The sequence below is a fragment of the Symphalangus syndactylus genome, chromosome 9, assembly GCF_028878055.3.
Source record: "Symphalangus syndactylus isolate Jambi chromosome 9, NHGRI_mSymSyn1-v2.1_pri, whole genome shotgun sequence".
Taxonomy (NCBI): domain Eukaryota; kingdom Metazoa; phylum Chordata; class Mammalia; order Primates; family Hylobatidae; genus Symphalangus; species Symphalangus syndactylus.
Window position 1 is genome coordinate 140526908 of NC_072431.2, and position 18470 is coordinate 140545377.

Here is an 18470-nt window from a genome sequence, read left to right on the forward strand (position 1 = left end):
ACATTTTGCCCTGCAGGGATTTTGTTTTAATCTTTTGTGATACAGTTAGATTCTTGGTCACATTCTGTGTTCCATCCGGGGATATTCCCACATATTACATAATGTAATTCCACTTGCATACATTATAATTTACTCTGGGCTTTAAAATTCTATGACTTTTCACAAGTGGACAGGGACAGGTATCCACAATTAAAGTATCACATGGAGTACTTCAAATCCCTGCCCCCATGAACCCCGTGTCACCACTGATCAGTTTGTTATCTCTGTTGTTTTGCCTTTCTAGTATGTCATATAAGTGGGGACATACAGCCTCTGAATCCTGGCTCTCCCATGAAGCAGTGTGCCTGTGAGGTCCATCCAGATAGCATGGGTGGATTGGTCATGCCTTTCTTTCTCTGTCATGAAGCAGTGTGCCTGTGAGGTCCGTCCAGGTAGCATGGGTGGATTGGTCGTGCCTTTCTTTTGCTGAATAGTATTCCATTGCACCGCGTACTTCAGTTTGGTTATGCATTCAGCTACTGAAGAATGTCATGATTCCTTTAATTTTTGGCTATTATGAATAGTGCTTGCATACATGTGTGTGCTGGTTTTTACTTGGACATAATTTTTCAAGGCAGTTGTCTAAATACCTAAGAAGGAGATTGTTGGATCATATGGTGAGACTTGTTTAGTTTTTGAAAAAACTGCTGAAGTGACTGTACCCTTATGCCTTCCCCCAGCAATGAATGAGACCTCCTATTGCAACTGCTACTGTTCTTTAGATTTTAGCCATTTTAATAGATGTACAGTACTATCTCATTTAATCTGCTTTTCCCTCATGACAAGTTTGTTGAGTATTAATTAATTAATTTGGATGCTTACTTGGCATCTATGCATCTTCTTTGCTGAGGTGTCTTTTCAGATCTTCACATATTTTCAACTGGGTTGTTCATCTAATTCTTTTTGAGTTTTAGAGGTTTTTTTTAAAAAATATTTTTGCAGACAAGTCCTTTTTCAGATGTGTTTCCAAAATATTTTCTTTTTTTTTTTTGTTGAGACAGGGTCTTACTCCATCACCCAGGCTGGAGTGCAGTGGTGCGATCTCAGCTCACTGCAACCTCTGCCTCATGGGTTCAAGCAATTCTGCTGCCTCAGCCTCCCCAGTAACTGAGATTACAGGCGTGTGCCACCACATCCAGCTAATTTTTTAAATTTTGTTTTGTATTTTTAGTAGAGACAGGGTTTCACCATGTTGGCCAGGCTAGTCTCGAACTCCTGACCTCAAATGATCCATCCACTTTGGCCTCCCAAAGTGGTGCGATTATGGATATGAGCCACCTTGCCTGGCTGTTCCCCTAATATTTTCTATCAGTCTGTGAACGGTTTTTTTGTTCTTTTAACCAGAGCAGCCATTTTAAATTTTAATAAAGTCCCAGTTATTGCTTTGTTTTCTTTCGTGGGTTGGCTTTTGGTATTGCATCTAAAAACTCATCACCCAAACCAAGGCCATGTAGATATTTTTCTAGGCTTTCTTCTATAACTTTCACAAGTTTGCACTTGAAAATTTAAGTCTATGGACTATTTTGAGTGAATTTTTGGATACAATACAAGGTTTTTGTCTCCATTTTTTCCCTTGTGGTTTCCAATTGTTCTGTTATTTTTGTGGAACAGACTTCTCTTTCTCCATTGAGTTGCCTTTGTCCCTTTGACAGAGTCAGTTGGCTTGAGTCTGTTTGGGGGCTCTCTGTTCTGTCCCACTTGTCTATGTGTCTAACCCCTTCACCACTGCCACACTCTCTTCATTACTGTGGCTTTAGGGTGAGTGTTCAGATCCAGATGTGTGAGGTCTTAACTTTGTTCTCCTTCAGTCTTATTTCATCCATTCTGGGTTTAGGAACAGTTTGTCAATATCTTTGCCTGGAATTTAACTGGGATTTGGCTGAATCTATAGATCAATTTGGAAAGAATTGTCACCTTCACACTAATGAGTGTACTTCTCCTAAATAAGGAACATCTCTGCATTTACTTATACCTCTTTTGGTTTCTGTCAACTGTGATTCATGGTTTTCTGAATGCATATTTGCACACCTTTTGTTATGTTGATACGTAATGGATTCGGCTTTAGGGGTGCTGTTGTAAATGGTATTTTAATATTTCTAGTTCCAATTATTTCCATCCATTACTGCTGATATGAAGAAACTCAACTGACTTTTGCCTACTGGACATCTTTTTTAGTTTTTATTTTATTTATTTTATTTTTTTTGAGACCGAGTTTCACTCTTGTTGCCCAGGCTGGAGTACAGTGGTGCGGCTCACCGAAACCTCCACCTCCTGGGTTGAAGTGATTCTCCTGCCTCAGCCTCCCGAGTAGCTGGGATTACAGGCATGCGCCACCACGCCCGGCTAATTTTGTGTTTTTAGTAGAGACAGGGTTTCTCCACGTTGGTCAGGCTGGTCTCAAACTCCCGACCTCAGGTGATCCGCCCGCCTCGGCCTCCCAAAGTACTGGCATTACACGCATGAGCCACCGCGCCTGGGCCATCTTTTTTGGTTTTTAAAATCTCCCTCCGTTCCGATCGAGGCACGGGATGGTGGCCTTGATTTCAGTGGACATTTCCAAAATCGCGGCCTGGAATCACTCGAACGCTGATTTTCAGAGATTCCCCAGGACTGCCGCGAGGGGGCGCCCGGCTCCCGGCCAACCTGGAGCACGCGCGGGAACCGCGGCGGATCCGCACTCGTCGCCCCGGGCCGTCGACCGGGAAGGCGCAGCCGCGTTCTCTTCAGGACCCACCCGGGAGGCCGCGGTTCGGGACACCCGGTCACCAGGTGAGAGGAGGAGGAAAAGGCGTCCTGTCCGCGGCCGCGAGTGCTGAGGAGGGAGCGCTGCCGTGGGCCTTACTTCCCTATCACGGTCTGCGTGGCTCGTTGTCAAACGGTGTCCCTTCAGCGAGGCGGGAGCTGCGCGTCCTGACAGCGCAGCGCAGCACAGCGTGGCTTCCGGATCTGCGCGTTTCTGGGGAGAGATCCTGGCGCGGAGAAAGCAGCAACGCTGAGAGGCGCCATCAGGACGGCGCGGGTGGTGGCTGGGGACCGGCCGGCGCTGCGGGGTCCCCGGCGCTTTCATTCGTGTTTTAATAGCTCATTTGTCTCACAGCATTGAATTAGTTGAAACGGTATAGAAAGATTTAACAACAGGCATATTATAACTAGAAACGTAAAGTTTAAATGCATTGTTTATACCTCCCCACACGAAATAACATGTACCAAATACTAACACATACATACATGCAGATGTAGTTTGAGCGTTTGGGGATGGGATATGATGGCTGCGACCCTTTCCTACACCTGCCAGAGTTGTTCACTGTTACATCCCTGGCCAGGACTTTCTTATGCCAGCGTTGTATGTTTCCAACATAATAATTCCCTAAGCTGGACTGTCTCCATTATTCTTTTCTTTCAACAGAGGCAAAGCAGCTTTCTTCCACTGTTTTGACAGTATGTTTAACGTGAGCATACTTTGTGAGATGGTACATTTGTTCATGATGGGCTACTTCTGTTACACAATCAAATATCTTTTGATTCTGACACTCTTTTTTTTTTTTTTTCTTCCTTGAGACGGAGTCTCGCTCTGTCGCCCAGGCTGGAGTGCAGTGGCGCAATCTCGGCGCACTGCAAGCTCCGCCTCCCGGGTTCACGCCATTCTCCGGCCTCAGCCTCTCCCAGTAGCTGGGACTACGGGCGCCCGCCACCAGGCCCGGCTAATTTTTTTGTATTTTTAGTAGAGACGGGGTTTCACCGTGGTCTCCATCTCCTGACCTCGTGATCCGCCCGCCTCGGCCTCCCAAAGTGCTGGGATTACAGGCGTGAGCCACCGCGCCCGGCAGATTCTGACACTCTCAATTGTATTTCAAGTCCAGCGTATTTTCCTAGGAGCACTAATCATTCATTGTATATTTTATTACATAAATAAGGCATGGGTCCTCTTTTATCATTAACTTTATGAGTAGCTATATTGACATTATAATTACTTACAAGTTCAACTAAATTTGGAAACATTTCAGAGTTTGGGCTTCCAATAATTTTTTGTGATCCTCTAACAGGTAAATTATTTTTTTCCCATAAAACCTAGCAACATCTAAAATCACTCAGAATATCCTGCCATTTTTGTTTCTCTAGTTTCATCACTTTCTGCAAAGTATCATTGAGGAAATTGACTTTGAATATTCTTAAACTCTTCTGTTTTAGAAAATATCACAATGAAACATTAAATTATCATGGTTACAAATTCTATTCACATTGTATCTTTGAATATTTTTCCCCAGTGGCCAATATTGCGTTCTATTGTATTATTGCTAAAAAACCTGCATGGAAAACAAAGACAGGGATATTTTCGAGTAAGTGATCCAGTCACGATGAATCGATTTGCCATTGAAAATTTTTTTTTTTAAATCTTGGATACTAAGGAACTTTTTTAAACATTCTTTTGACAATGTTCAACCATGAATTGAAATAGAGTCTCTAAAAATGAATTTTTTTCCTGGTTGTCTAAAAGGCGACCGACCACCTTTTTAGAGAGTGAACCCAAGGCACAGCCACAGTACCAGAAAAAATTATGTTAAGTAACTTTATTCACCTATGTTATTACTTTAACATAAAACATGTAAAGAGGCATTTATTTGGAATTAGATATTAATCTGTATGCTTTAATTTTCGTGTCATAAATGTTCTTATTAAAAGACAGGAATAGTTAACAGGGTAAATTACTAGTAATTACTAGTACAAATAATTAAGCAGGTGCTTGAAAAAATACAACTTTTAAATTAAGTTTTATTTTAGAGTCATTTTAGATTTATACAGAAATAGCAAAGAAAACATGGATTTCCCACGTAGCTTCAACCCAGTTTCCTCTCTTATTAACATCTTCTGTCAGTATGTCTCACATCATTTGTCACAGTGAATGAACAAATGTTGATATGCTATTATTAACTGAAGCCCATATTTTATTTGGAGTTCCTTATGTTAGAAATGCTTGTTCCCCGGTGCCGTAAAGAAATAGCACTTAAACAGAAATTTAATTTCCTCAGCAAGGCCGTTTTTTTACTTTCTGCATAAAGGGTACATTTGCCAGCTGTCATGGTTTCTCAGCCTTTCCTTCTTCCAATGACCTTGACGGTGTTAAGGAGGACTGGTCAGGTGTTTTGTAGAATGTCTCCCATTGTTATTTACCTGGAGCTTTTCTGATAGGTTGACTGGGGTTATGGGTTTGGGGGAAGCAGATCACAGAGGTGAAGTGCTATTCTTGTCACTTCATGGTGTCGAGGTGAATTATCACCAGTGGTATTAACTGTGATTACCCGGCTGAACTAGTGTTTGTCCAGTTTCTCTACTTTGAAGTTACTTGTCCATATTGTATGTATTCCTCTGGAGGAAGTCACTATGCACAGCCCCCATTTAAGGCGTGGGATGTTAGCTCCACCTCCTTGATGGCTGAGTGTCTATATCAATTATTTGGAATTCATTTGTAAAGGAGAATTCTATTCAACTTAATTTGCTTATGCACTTATTTGTATAAATGTGGACACATAGATAGTTACTTTAAGCTTTGGTTATTATTCAATGTTGCAGTGTTTTGTTGCTGAATTTGTTTCTGCTTTGGCCATTGGGAGCTCTTTCCCAATTGGGGAGCAAAACCTTCCTCTCCTAACTTTGTTCCAGGGTTGGAGACCTTCAAATTAACTGACAATAGATACATTAGTAGGAGAGACAATACTTGGCTTCTTGTTCCCCAATTATCATTGTTGGGCAAAATTCATCAGATGGCAGGATCTAGTTTACAAAGAGGTAAAAATATCCCAGAAACAAGAAACAAGGCTAGAATCTCATAACCCACAATGGCTATAGTTTTCCTTTAAAAAAATTTTTTTTTGAGGCAGGGTCTGGCTCTGTCACCCAGGCTGGAGTGCAAAGGTGCAATCTCAGCTTACTGCAACTTCTACCTCCTGGGTGCAAGCAATCCTCCCTCCTCAGCCTCCTGATTAGCTGGGACTACAAGCACATGCCATCATGCCCATCTAAGTTTTGTATTTTTGGTACAGATGGGGTTTCACCATGTTGCCCAGGCTGGTCTTGAACTCCTGGCCTCCCAAAGTGCTGGAATTATAGGCATGTGCTGCCATGCCCGGCCATGTTGTAGTTTTCCATTGAAACATAAAATTTCTCTCTGTAGTAACCATCATTTTTGATCATAAAATAAGACTATTCTTGTTTTAAAAATAAGTCTAGTTTTGTTAGGTTTTGCTTGATTATTTACATAAGTGCAGCAAGAACAGGAGATGACCACACAGGTGCTTTCAAGTTTCTTTACTGGAAGTTTTCATATAGAATCTCAGATTTGACTTTTAAAGGTCTAATTCAGGCTAAAAGCCAAGCTAAGAACATACTATCAGATTTCAGCTGCAGTCCTTATAGCTTTGTGTGGATTCCTCTCTTCTTGAGGCCCCCAAAATATCCCTAGATTCCTGGGCCTACCAGGAAATGACCTTCTTTACTAACCTGTAAGGCTGCGAACCCTGTAATCTAGGTATCAGGCTGGCTTTTCTCAGAGTGCTGTTGGGAATGAAGTTTTTGGTGTTCCAAAAAAAAAAAAAAAAAGAATTAACGTGGAAACAAATGATCTGTTAGCGAGGCAAGCTTTACTTTCTGCATAAAGGGTGCTACTCAGTAGCTGTCCAGCCACAAGAGCACACCAAACAAAGGAGACAGAGTTACTTATAACCCGATATGTCTACCCTAGTGCTGTGTCCAGTTTCCATTGGCTGAAATAGGACCTCACATTTTACACTTTACCTGATTGGCTGTTAGTTTAAAACTTAATTAGGTAAGGGGAATAGAACAGAGAAAGAAAAGGAAGTTGCCCAGGGATAGTTAAGGAAGCATCTCCAAATAAGGAATGGCATGCACTACGGGCTGGGGCTTGTCTAGTTCTGTCCAGGCCTGCTGGAGCAAGCTAGGACAAGTGATTTGGAATACACACACACACACACACACATAAAAATAGTGGATAGCTGTGACTTCTTAATCTTTGAGGAAGAACTTTCCCATTTCTCACAGTGCTTTGTAAGCATTGTCTCCATAAAAGTCAACCTTACTTCCTTAAAATTGCTTGTCATAACTGATCTTAGGTACACGTCCTAAATATGATATTCCAGTAAAAACCTTGATAATATAACCAAAATTTCCAATTATGTCCTGTTATAAGGTGAATAGATTCTTACTGGACTTTTGCTAACAACTATATCATCGTGAAAATAAGAGTATTCAGTAAGGATTTCAAAATTCTGGAAAAATCAGACAGAGAAAAAAGATAAATGCTTCATTTCTGTTTAAAAAAGTATAATCTACTAAATTGTTGTAAGTTACAGTTAGATTAAAAGAAAGAGATTTCTTAAATCCAGAAACTAGAACATTAAAGAACCAGCAATGCTCCAAAAAGCTATAAAATTATAATCAATTTTCATCAGTTCATTCAGTGTCATGTAATCAATTCCAGTCTTGTTGGATCTTGGGTTAGCAGTGTCATGAACCCATCAATTTCTCAACTAGACTTGTGGAGATCTTCACTGAGTCAAGTGTATGGTCTTAAAGTTTTTTAAGCAATATCATCAGAAGCCTGTAACCAGAGTACCTGTCATAGTCTTTTCCGTGAGTCTCAGAGGGAGTCCTGTGTTGGAGATGAACATTCTGACCTGTAGCTGATTGCAGGAGCTTTCAGGAAAGCATCAGGGGGAAATAATATCTAAATGACAAAGAGCATGAAATGGCTGTGATGAAAGATCTGATGAGAGTTCATTATACCACAACTGACAAGGATATTTGATTTTTTCTGTGGCATACAACATTTATTTATTTATTTAGAGACAGAGTCTTGCTCTGTCACCCAGGCTGGAGTGCAGTGGCGCGATCTTGGCTCACTGCAAACTCCGTCTCCCGGGTTCACGCCATTCTCCTGCCTCAGCCTCCCAAGTAGCTGGGACTACGGATGCCTGCCACCACGCCTGGCTAATTTTTGTATTTTTAATAGAGATGGGGATTCACCAGGTTAGACAGGATGGTCTGGATCTCCTGACCTTGTGATCCACCCGCCTCAGCCTCCCAAAGTGCTGGGATTACAGGCATGAGCCAGTGCACCTGGCACAAAATTTAAAATAATAATTGGAAATCTGACTCGTTACTCTATACTGGCACATAGCATGGATAAAGAGGACATTGACACATTTCCAGGAATTTTATATAATTTCTGAAAACATAACATTTTACCCATACAAATATAACACAGGGAAGATTAGGTATCTCTTTTTATTTGTATCTTATGTATCATTTTCCTTATAAAATATACAACCTACTTTACTTGTGAAACATGCCCTACTTTTCTTGCATGCTTTGCATAGAGTTGTTTCTAGTTATTCTATTATTTCTAGTAGTTTTATTTACATATATTGATTATAATTTTAATACTTAGTAATCTCTTATTTTCCAGAGAAAACTAGGAAGTAGACAGTTATAAACTGTCATATATTAGCATTCTATAGTAGGTTAGAAAATGTATGAATATACCATCTCCCAACATCCAGAGGGATGTGTTTCCTCATAATAAAATTTCTCAGTGTGGCAGAAAAAAAGATGTTCATTAATGGGCCAAAATATCTTTAGTCTCTCTGTAAAAATAGGAAGCCAAAAGTATATAAACTTGAATTATTTATGTTCAGTAATTAATGTTTTAGTATTGTATCTTATTTATAAATGTCTAGATATTTAAGGCAAATCTTTTACCTAGCTTAATTTTAAGGTTAAAAATTACCAAAAGTACTTTGGAAACTACTATTAGGCAGATTTATTGTAAACAAATTATTTTTGAAACAATGCTTTTCGCTTTTCACAAGATGGCACCGAAAGCGAAGGTAGCTCCTGCCCCTCCTAAAGCCGAAGCCAAAGCGAAGGCTTTAAAGGCCACGAAGGCAGTATTGAAAAGTGTCCACAGCCACACGCAAAAAAGAAGATCTGCATGTCACTCACCTTCAGGCGGCCCAAGACACTGTGACTCCAGAGGCAGCCCAGATATCCTCGGAAGAGCACCCCCAAGAGAAACAAGCTTGACCACTGTGCTATCATCAAGTTTCCGCTGACCGCTGAGTCAGCCAGAAGAAGATAGAAGAAAACAACACGCTTGTGTTCATTGTGGATGTTAAAGCCAGAAGCGCCAGATCAAACAGGCTGTGAAGAAGTGCTATGACAGTGATGTGGCCAAGGTCACCACCCTTATTTGTCCTGATAAAGAGAAGAAGGCATATGTTCGACTGGCTCCTGATTATGATGTTTTGGATGTCACAACAAAATTGGGATCATCTAAACTGAGTCCAGCTGGCTAACTCTAAATATATGTGTATATTTTCACCATAAGAAAATAACGTTTTTCATAAGAATGACAAATTAATTAGAATCAAATCTATAAGCTTTAAGATTTTACATTTCTAGTAAGTATAATATTAGCTTATTGGACTAGAACTCCAGCAGCTGGCTAACTCTAAATATATGTGTATATTTTCACCATAAGAAAATAACGTTTTTAATAAGAATGACAAATTAATTAGAATCAAATCTATAAGCTTTAAGATTTTACATTTCTAGTAAGTATAATATTAGCTTATTGGACTAGAACTCCAGCAGAATAGGAATTTATGTTTGTTTTATATTCAATAGTGATAACTTTGAAGACATAGTTGTTTTATTACACCAAAAATATTATATTAATCTTATTTAACTAAGTTTTATCCAAATTGTGTTAACTTAAAAAACATTTGATCATTTTCTATATTTCTAGGGTTTGGTGAATATTTATTTATAAATGCTTATTTTTTTCCAAGCCAAGTTAGAATAGAGCACTTTTAGAGGATTTTATAAATGAATTTTGCAATGCTCTCTGGAGTTAAGAAAATATTACACATACATAACATACATTAATAGATATATACACACAAATAGAGATTTCATAGCTTTCATCCTGAAATTTCAGCCATGAATCGGGCATAAATATTCTGATGGTTAATTTTAGACATCTACTTAATTGGATTAAGAGACACACATAGCTGGTAAAACACAATTTCTGGGCATATCTGTGAGGGTGTTTCTGGAAGACACTGAGATAACCATGACCCAATGTGGATGGGCACTGATATGGTTTGACTGTGTCCCCACCCAGATCTCATCTCGAATTGTAGTTCCTATAATCCCTACATGTCGTGGGAGGGACCCAGTGGGAGGTGATTGAATCACGGTGGTGGTTACTGCCATGCTGTTCCCATGACAGTGAGTGAGTTCTCATGATCTGATGGTTTTATAAGGGGCTTTTCCCCTTTGGCTCAGCACTTCTCCTTGTTGCTGCCATGTGAAGAAGGACGGCTTTGCTTCCCCTTCTGCCATGATTGTGAGGCCCCTGCAGCCATGTGGAACTGTCAGCCCATTAAACCTCTTTGTTCTTTATTGATTGCTCAGACTCAGGTATTTCTTCATAGCTGTATAAAAATGGATGAATACAGGCATCATCCAATTGGTTGAGAGCCCAGATAGAATAACAAGGAAAAGGAAAGGTGAATTATCTCCTTCTGAAATGGAAACATCTTTCTTCTCCTGCCCTTGACATCAGAACTTCAGGGTCTCAGACTTTGGCCTCAGAATCAGAGTTACACCACTGGCTTCCCTGATTCTGAGTCCTTTGTGTCTGGAGTGAGCCATGCTACCAGCTTTCCTGGTTCTCCAACTCAGAGGCAGGCTACTGTGGAACTTCTCAGCCTCCATAATTATGTGAACGAATTCCCCTAATGAATCTTCTCTCATCTGTCTATCTACATATATCCTATTGATTCTGCCTTTCTGGAGAACCCTGACTAATGTTATTACAATAACTACAAAATTCACTAGTTTATATAGAAGAATTGGTTTTTGTCTTTGCCCCATTTTATATTTGTATTATAACTCTGTATCTGGAAAATGGAACAAGTTTTTTTCTTCTTCATATGAGGGCTAAAGCTTTTCTCTCACCAGCATTTTTGGAGATTTTTAAGGTTTTTTTTGTTTTGACGTATAATCGTATGGAGGGTGAGAAATATTTTTTTTTCTATTTTATTTTTCAGCCCCAGGTGTTTCCTTTTGCAGATTCTTCAGCACATTGAGAGCCTCCAAGGCATGGAGCAGGGTGCCTAAAATTTTAGTGATTATAGGGAGTTGAGAGACTCAATTGGGAAAGGAAAGGTCTAAAAGGAGGCAATTTTGAAGATAAAAATTTCCTCAAAGGAGTCATTAAAGTTTGAAATAATTCTTAGTAAAGTCATCCAAACAGGAAAGGAAGTAGAATTAATTCCATATTGGTGGAGCACATAGTCAGCAGAGGTTTGAGAATGGAGAATTTAGTCAATTTTAAATTAGTCAATTTAGGCTAATTTTTTGTATTTTTAGTAGAGACAGGGTTTCATCATGTTGGAAAGGCTGGTTTGAAACTCCTGACCTCAGGTGATCCACCTGCCACGGCCTCCCAAAGTGCTGGGATTACAGGCATGAGCCACCACACCCAGTGAGAGATGTATTTCCTATAAAGGGTTGCAGCCTGCAGGGTTGTCTTTCTGGCAGGCTGGGAAGCATAGCCTCCAGCCAGAAGCCAGAAACAGATGCTTCAAGGAGGAGGTAAAGGAAATAGTAATTTATGCTGAGTGGAATGGCCAAATACATTTATTTAATAAGCTCTAGGAGGAGTCATGAATATTTATGGAAGGAGAAATGCATGCATGCGCAATTGAGTTTCTTGCTTCTTCATGGGTCCCATGTACAAAAAATGGCAGTGTTAGCATGATCCCAGGGTGGAATTTTCAGCCCTCTGACATTAAAAGGTGAAGCAGAGGACATGAAAACTCACTCTGTGCATCCTCTGTACACTGGCCAGAACCTCTCCGTCATGGGTGGTCTTTTATCAGGCAAGAAAGGAGAGGCTGACATCAGTGGTGGAGGCTTTGAAAGGGCTGGTTTCTGTTAAGTCCTTAGGAAAGAAAGCCTCATCATGGTTAGCAAAGGAGTGGGTATAACGATGTGTAACTGACCCCCATCATCCCATCCTAGCAAAGCTGAGAACTCAGTTTTGAAAGTTACTCTGGGGTCCCCTCAGCCAAGAGTGTGTCTGTTCAGTCAGTTGGGAGCTTATGATTTCATTTTCATTTGTCAGTGCTAATGGGAAAGGGTATGCTGTCTCCATGGCAGCTGAATTTGCAAGAAACTCCTTGGATGGGGTTAATGGCAGTTGTATTTTTCTGGGAGCTCTGCTTTAATTGGATAAAGTAAGTTCTGGTAAGATTTCTTCCTTTATCTTCGGTATCTCAAATGTTTTCATTTACATAATCTTTATAACAGCTTTTGATGTCTGAGTGGATTCCCACACAGTCATCTATTGTAAGACTTTCTGATTCCTTTTTTTTCCTTTGGTCATTATGAATAGGGCTTCTGTAAGTAATTGCATGGTAGCTTTTGTTTGGAAATAACATCAAAGTAGTTGTCAAAATACTTAGGAATGTGATTTTTGGATTGTAAGGTGAGACTTGTTTAGCATTAGAAAAAACTGCCCAACTTGTAATGGGGAGGAAAAAAATTTTCTATGTTTTTGGAATTCTTAGATGGGACCCTCTGTAAAAACTGACAGATTAAAATGAGAAAAACAGAAAAGTTTAAAAACATGTATTCCTTATGGATACATCGGAGATACTCACAGAAAAATGAGTAAATCTCCCACAGGTGACTTTCAATTCAAGCATAAATACTATCTTTAACTTAAAGAAAGAAGATTTGAGGTGCAGTAGTGGGGAGTTAACCAGCAAAAGCACAGTAGACAAGGGTAAGGTTTGTTATACAGACTTAAGTCCAGGCGTTCTCCATTGATAAGACTCTTTAGTGATTTAGTTATCCTTCTCTTCTTGGTGTCAAGAGAGGTAGCTTTTAAATGGGGATTTCCTTGATACATGTAAATTTTCCTTACACAAGTGTAACTTCTACTTTGTTTTCAGAACTTCCTTTGTTAGAATTTTTTTCAAAATAATCAGCTTGGAATAATTCTTAAGCCAAAGGTACATATTTTGGGGTGGCATATTCTGGTTTCCTACCATTATATTTTGGGGTGGCATATTTTGGTCTTATACACTGTGTTCCACCAGCAATGAAAAGAGTTCTGTTTTTCCTCCAGCGATTTGTCATTTTTTAAAGAGTTTAGCAGTTCTAAGACATATAGACCAGCTGTGCTATCTCGTTGTGGTTTTCAATTCTCTATTATGTTGAGTATCTTTTTGTATGTTTACTTGGCATCTGTAGATCTTCTTTGGTGAGGTGTCTGTTCAGATCTGTGTGCATTTTTAATTGGGCTGTTTAACTTATTGTTTAGTTTTAACAGTTTTTTATATATTTTGAATACAAATTCTGAGATCTGTATTTTGCAAATATTTTCTTCAATATGTGGCTTTTCTTTTTGTTCTCTTAACAAGGTCTCTTCCAGAGTATAAACTTTAAATATTAAGAAATCCACATTGTCATTTCTTCTGTGTATATCAACCTTTTGTGTCATTTGTTAAAATTCATTACCAAACCCAAAGGCACATAGCTTTTCTTCTATAGTTTCTTCTAGAAATTCTATAGTTTTGCATTTTTAGTGTAAGGATGAATTTGAGTGATTATTTGTGTAAGTTGTAAAGTTGTAATCTACATGCGTATCATTTCTTATGGTTTCCAACTAATCATTCCCTCACTATTTTGGGGAAAGACACAAGATAGTGGGTTCTGTTAGAGTAGACAGATAACTAGACATGAACAGGAGAGGGAGCTTGTGGAAAAGGGAAAGTCTGGGAAGGCTCACCTGGAGGGACCACCAAAAATTCACATATTAGTAGCACCTCTAGTGCCAGAGTGGATGGGCATTTGTCAGTTGTGGGTAGGAGGGAGAAGAGGTACCTTTGCAGAAAGAAACATCCTAGAACTCCTCATAACATGCCCCAATCATCGTTCACTCTGCAATAAAAATGTCAGAATATTGCTAGCTACCTGCTCATAAGAAGGCCAAAGGGAACATTCCTAAGAGAAACCTGGCACCATAAATACAGATTAGGGCAGAGATGGACATTCAAAAGAGATAGGCAGGCACAGTAGGTACAAACATCACTGCTGTCAGCCTGCCTGGGATGGTGGGAAGGAGGCTGGTGCCAGAGTAGATTCAGATTCATCAGCACACGTACCTCAACCAACAGTGAAGAGGTCCCACACGCCTAAGTGGGGCAAATGAGGGACCTAAGGCAGTAGCAGGAAAACCAAAGAAAACAGGCAGAGACTTGAGACAGGCAGGAATGTGAAGAAGTCCAAAATAAAATTCCCTGCACTGGACTCTTAGGCTGTTTTCATGCACAATCAGCCCACTCCTCCTCATTTTTCTACAATAAGCTCTTCACACTGTATTTCTTTTCAATGAAGTTATCTGCCATCTTTGTACTGCCTCTTGGTGAAAATCTTTCTTCCAAGTTAGACAAGAACTGGGACATCAGCTCTCCCCAGTAATAGCTCCATTTCAGTTTGAATTTACAGAACTGATGGGGCTTAATAACTGGCACTCTGACTTTAAGTGGTGCAGGAGGTGGCCTGTAGCGGACCCCAGCCGTCACACCGGGAGCAAGAGGGCCCTGCATAGTTCCCATCTGCCTGCAGGTGGCATGCTGCCATGGCATTGCCAGCAAGAGGGCCTGGCAGTGTCCTCAGCTGCCAGCAGGGCTATACGACGACTACACTGTGAGCAAGAGGGCACTGCAGTGTCCTTAGCTGCCAGCAGGTGGCGCACGGGTACCACAACATGAACAAGAGGATCCTGCAGTGCCCTGGTTGCCAGCAGGGGGCGTGCTGCCACTACACTGGGAGCAAGAGGATCTTGTAGTGTCCGCAGGTGCCAGAAGAGGGCGTGCCCCCACTACACTGCAAGCAAGAGGGCCCAGCAGTGTCCCCAGCTGCCAGCAGGGGAGCCAGCCGCCACTACACTTGGAGCAGGAGGGCCCAGCAGTGTCCACAGCTGCCAGCAGGCGAGCACGCTGCCACTACACTGTGAGCAAGAGGGCCCTGCAACGTCCCTAGCTGCCAGCAGGCGGCGTACCGCCACTATACTGTGAGGAAAGGGGCCCTGCGTGTCCCGCCGCCAGCAGGAGGCGCTGGCCACCAGTGTAAGCAAGAGGGTGCTGCAGTTGCCCTAGGTGCCAGCAGGAGGCGCAGAGGCACAGCAACGTGAGCAAGCAGGTCCTGTAGTGCCCGGCTTTTCAGATTACTGAGGTTCCACCCGTCTCTGCGCTGCACCCCCGGCTACGTGCGTCTCTCTGCCTGCACCGCGTGCACCCCCGCCGTCCCGCCCGGCGGCGTGTGAATGTGCACCTGTGTGCCTGCAACGCTCCCCCCAACCCCCGGCTCGGCGGCGTGCATGTCTCCGCCTGCGCCACACCTTCCCCACCGGCGACGCGCCGCTGTGCATCTCTGCCCTGCGCCGCGCCTCCCCACGGGGGCCGGGCTGCTGCGCATCTCTGCACCTGCGCCACGGAGCGACAGCGCGCCCCCCCTCTCTGCGCCGGCGCGGTGCCTTTGCGAGGATGGAGCTGCGTTAGCCGCAGCACAGACCGCGAGGGCATCGCGAGGGCGGAGCTGCATTCTCCTCTGCACAGACTCCCGGGTACTGCGAAGGCGGAGCAGCGTTCTTCTCAGCACAGACCTGGGCGTGCGGGCCAGGGGCACCGCGAGGGCGGAGCTGCGTTCTGCTCAGCACAGACCTGGGGGACACCGCAAAGGCGGACCACCATTCTCCTCAGCACAGACGTTGGGGGCGCTGCCTCGCTTTGGGACAACTCGGGGCAGCATCGACGGTGAGTAAAATCCTTCCTGTTTGCAGCCCTGAATAATCAAGTTCAGAGACCAGTTAGAAGGGTTCAGTGTGCAAAATGGGAAACCAAAAGCCCCTCTGAATCCTGCCCACCAAAGTTCTCCCAAGCGAAGGCAAGGGGCCACGGTGCCAGGTCCACGCTGCAGCTTCGAAACACAAATGCAGCACTGCTAATGCAGACATGACACCCAAAATATGACACCCACATTACTCATGTCACAAGCACCTGTAATGCTAATGCACTGCCTCAATAAAAAAAATTAACGTAAGATTGGCAATCCCCATGCTGCTGTGCAGTCCTCACACAGTAATCATAATAATCCACATTAACAAAGTACATACAAACTTAGTAAGAAACCTAGGGTTAGGATTAGAGTTGTCGTCAGGGCCCAGGTTAGGGTTAGGGTTGGGGTTGGGGTTGGGGTTGGGGTTAGGGTTAGGGGTTAGGGTTAGGGTTAGCGTTAGGGTTAGGGATTAGGGATTGGGGTTAGCTTTAGGGGTTAGGGTTAGGGCTTAGGGTTTGGGTTGGGTTAGGGTTAGGATTAGGGGTTAGGGTTAGGGTTGGGGGTAGGGTTAGGATTACGGTTAGGGTAGGGTTAGGGTTAGGTTGGGGTTGGGGTTGGGGCTAAGGATTAGGGCTAGGGTTAGGGTTAAGGTTTGGGGTTGGGGTTAAGGGTTAGGGTTATGATTAGGGTAGGGTTGGGTTAGGGTTAGGGTTAGGGTTAGCATTCTAATTGCAACCTGGGAGAGGAGGACGTGACACTCAATATCTCAAGGAGTAGAAACACCCTTGTGATACTGTTCTTAATCTTCAGGGAGGAAGAGGATGATATTACTCGAATACAGACAGGTGTACGTCCTCTCTACAAAGCTGGTGTACACCCGTCTGTGCAATAGTTGACAATTTCCAGAGGGGTAGATGATATTACTCACAATATGGTAAACAGGCTGTGAGTCCACCGCGGGTCCTAAGAGCCAGGGTGGCAGAGGGGCTGGCTCTTACACCTCGCCCCCCTGCGATGGGGGTCCTAAGAGCCAGGGGGCAGAGGGGCTGGCTCTCAGTCCCTGCCTCGCGGGGGGCGCCTCGCCCCCCTGCGATGGGGGTCCTACGAGCCAGGGGGGCAGAGGGGCTGGCTCTCAGTCCCCGCCTTGTGGGGGGCGCCTCACCCCCCTGCCTCTCGCGCCCTGCATATTACGAAAAATATCACAGAGTGGGTGTACACCTCCTGCGATATGGGGGGTAATATCATCTTGTCTTCTTCTGGATAGTAGGAACAATATCACACGGGTTTGTACACTTTCTCTGATATTGGGAGTAATATCAATCTGTCTGCCTTGGAATATTAAGAAGAATGTCACAGAATGGATGTACACCCCCTGCGATATTGGGAGTAATAGCAGCCTCTCCTCTCCGTGGATGTTCGGAATCATATCCCAGGGTGGCTGTGCACCTCCTGCTGTATCGGGAGTCATAGCGTCCTCTCCCTTCCTGGCCATTTGGAACAATGTCACAGCATGGGTGTACACTGCTTGCGATATTGGTAGTGATATCACCCTTCCCCTCTGCCCCCCGGATATTAGGAACAATATCACCGAAGGGGTGTTCACTTCCTTACATCCTGGGAGTCTTAGCGTTCTCTTCTTCCGTGTATATTCAGAGCAATATCACCGGGTGAATGTACACCCACTGCTCTATTGGGAGGAACGTCGTACTCCACCCCCTGGAGATTCTATTCGGATCAATATCGGCAGGTGGATGTACACCTGTTGCGATATTGAAAGTAATACCATGCTCTCTCCCTCCCTGGACATTGGGAACACTTTCGCAGCTGGGGGTACACCCACTGCGGTATTAGGAGTCATATTAGTATTACTTGCTACTCATTTATGATTCACATTAATATGAATTACCAATATTAATGTTAAGAAATAATTGCTGGCCGGGCGCGGTGGCTCACACTTGTCATCCCAGCACTTTGGGAGGCCGAGGCGGGTGGATCACGAGGTCGGGAGATCGAGACCATGGTGAAACCCCGTCTCTACTAAAAATACAAAAAATTGGCCGGGCGTGGTGGCGGACGCCTGTGGTCCCAGCTACTCGGAGAGCCTGAGGCAGGAGAATGGCGTGAGCCTGGGAGGCGGAGCTTGCAGTGAGCCAAGATCACGCCACTGCAGTCCAGCCTGGGTGACAGAGTGAGACTCCGTCTCAAAAAAAAAAAAAAAAAGAAATAATTGCTAATAAAAAGTTTTTGGGTTATTAATATTAATATTAATTATTAGGAGCTAATATTACTGTGTTCTAATGAATATGATCAGTCCCAGTTATTAATATCAGGCTTTATTAATAGTTAATATTAATAATTTATTGTTATCGTCAGTATGACTCTTGAATATTAATTATCATTATTATCGGTATTGATTTTAAAAATTATACGATCAGTTATTAATATTGATAATTATTAATATCAATTAATAATTGATATTATTAATTGTTATAAGTAATATT

General features: G+C 42.6%; 1 pseudogene; it reads left to right on the forward strand.

Annotated features, from left to right (window-relative positions):
- Positions 1-2727: 2727 nt before the first annotated feature.
- LOC129490473 (large ribosomal subunit protein uL23-like) lies at positions 2728-10518 on the forward strand (annotated as a pseudogene).
- Positions 10519-18470: the final 7952 nt, after the last annotated feature.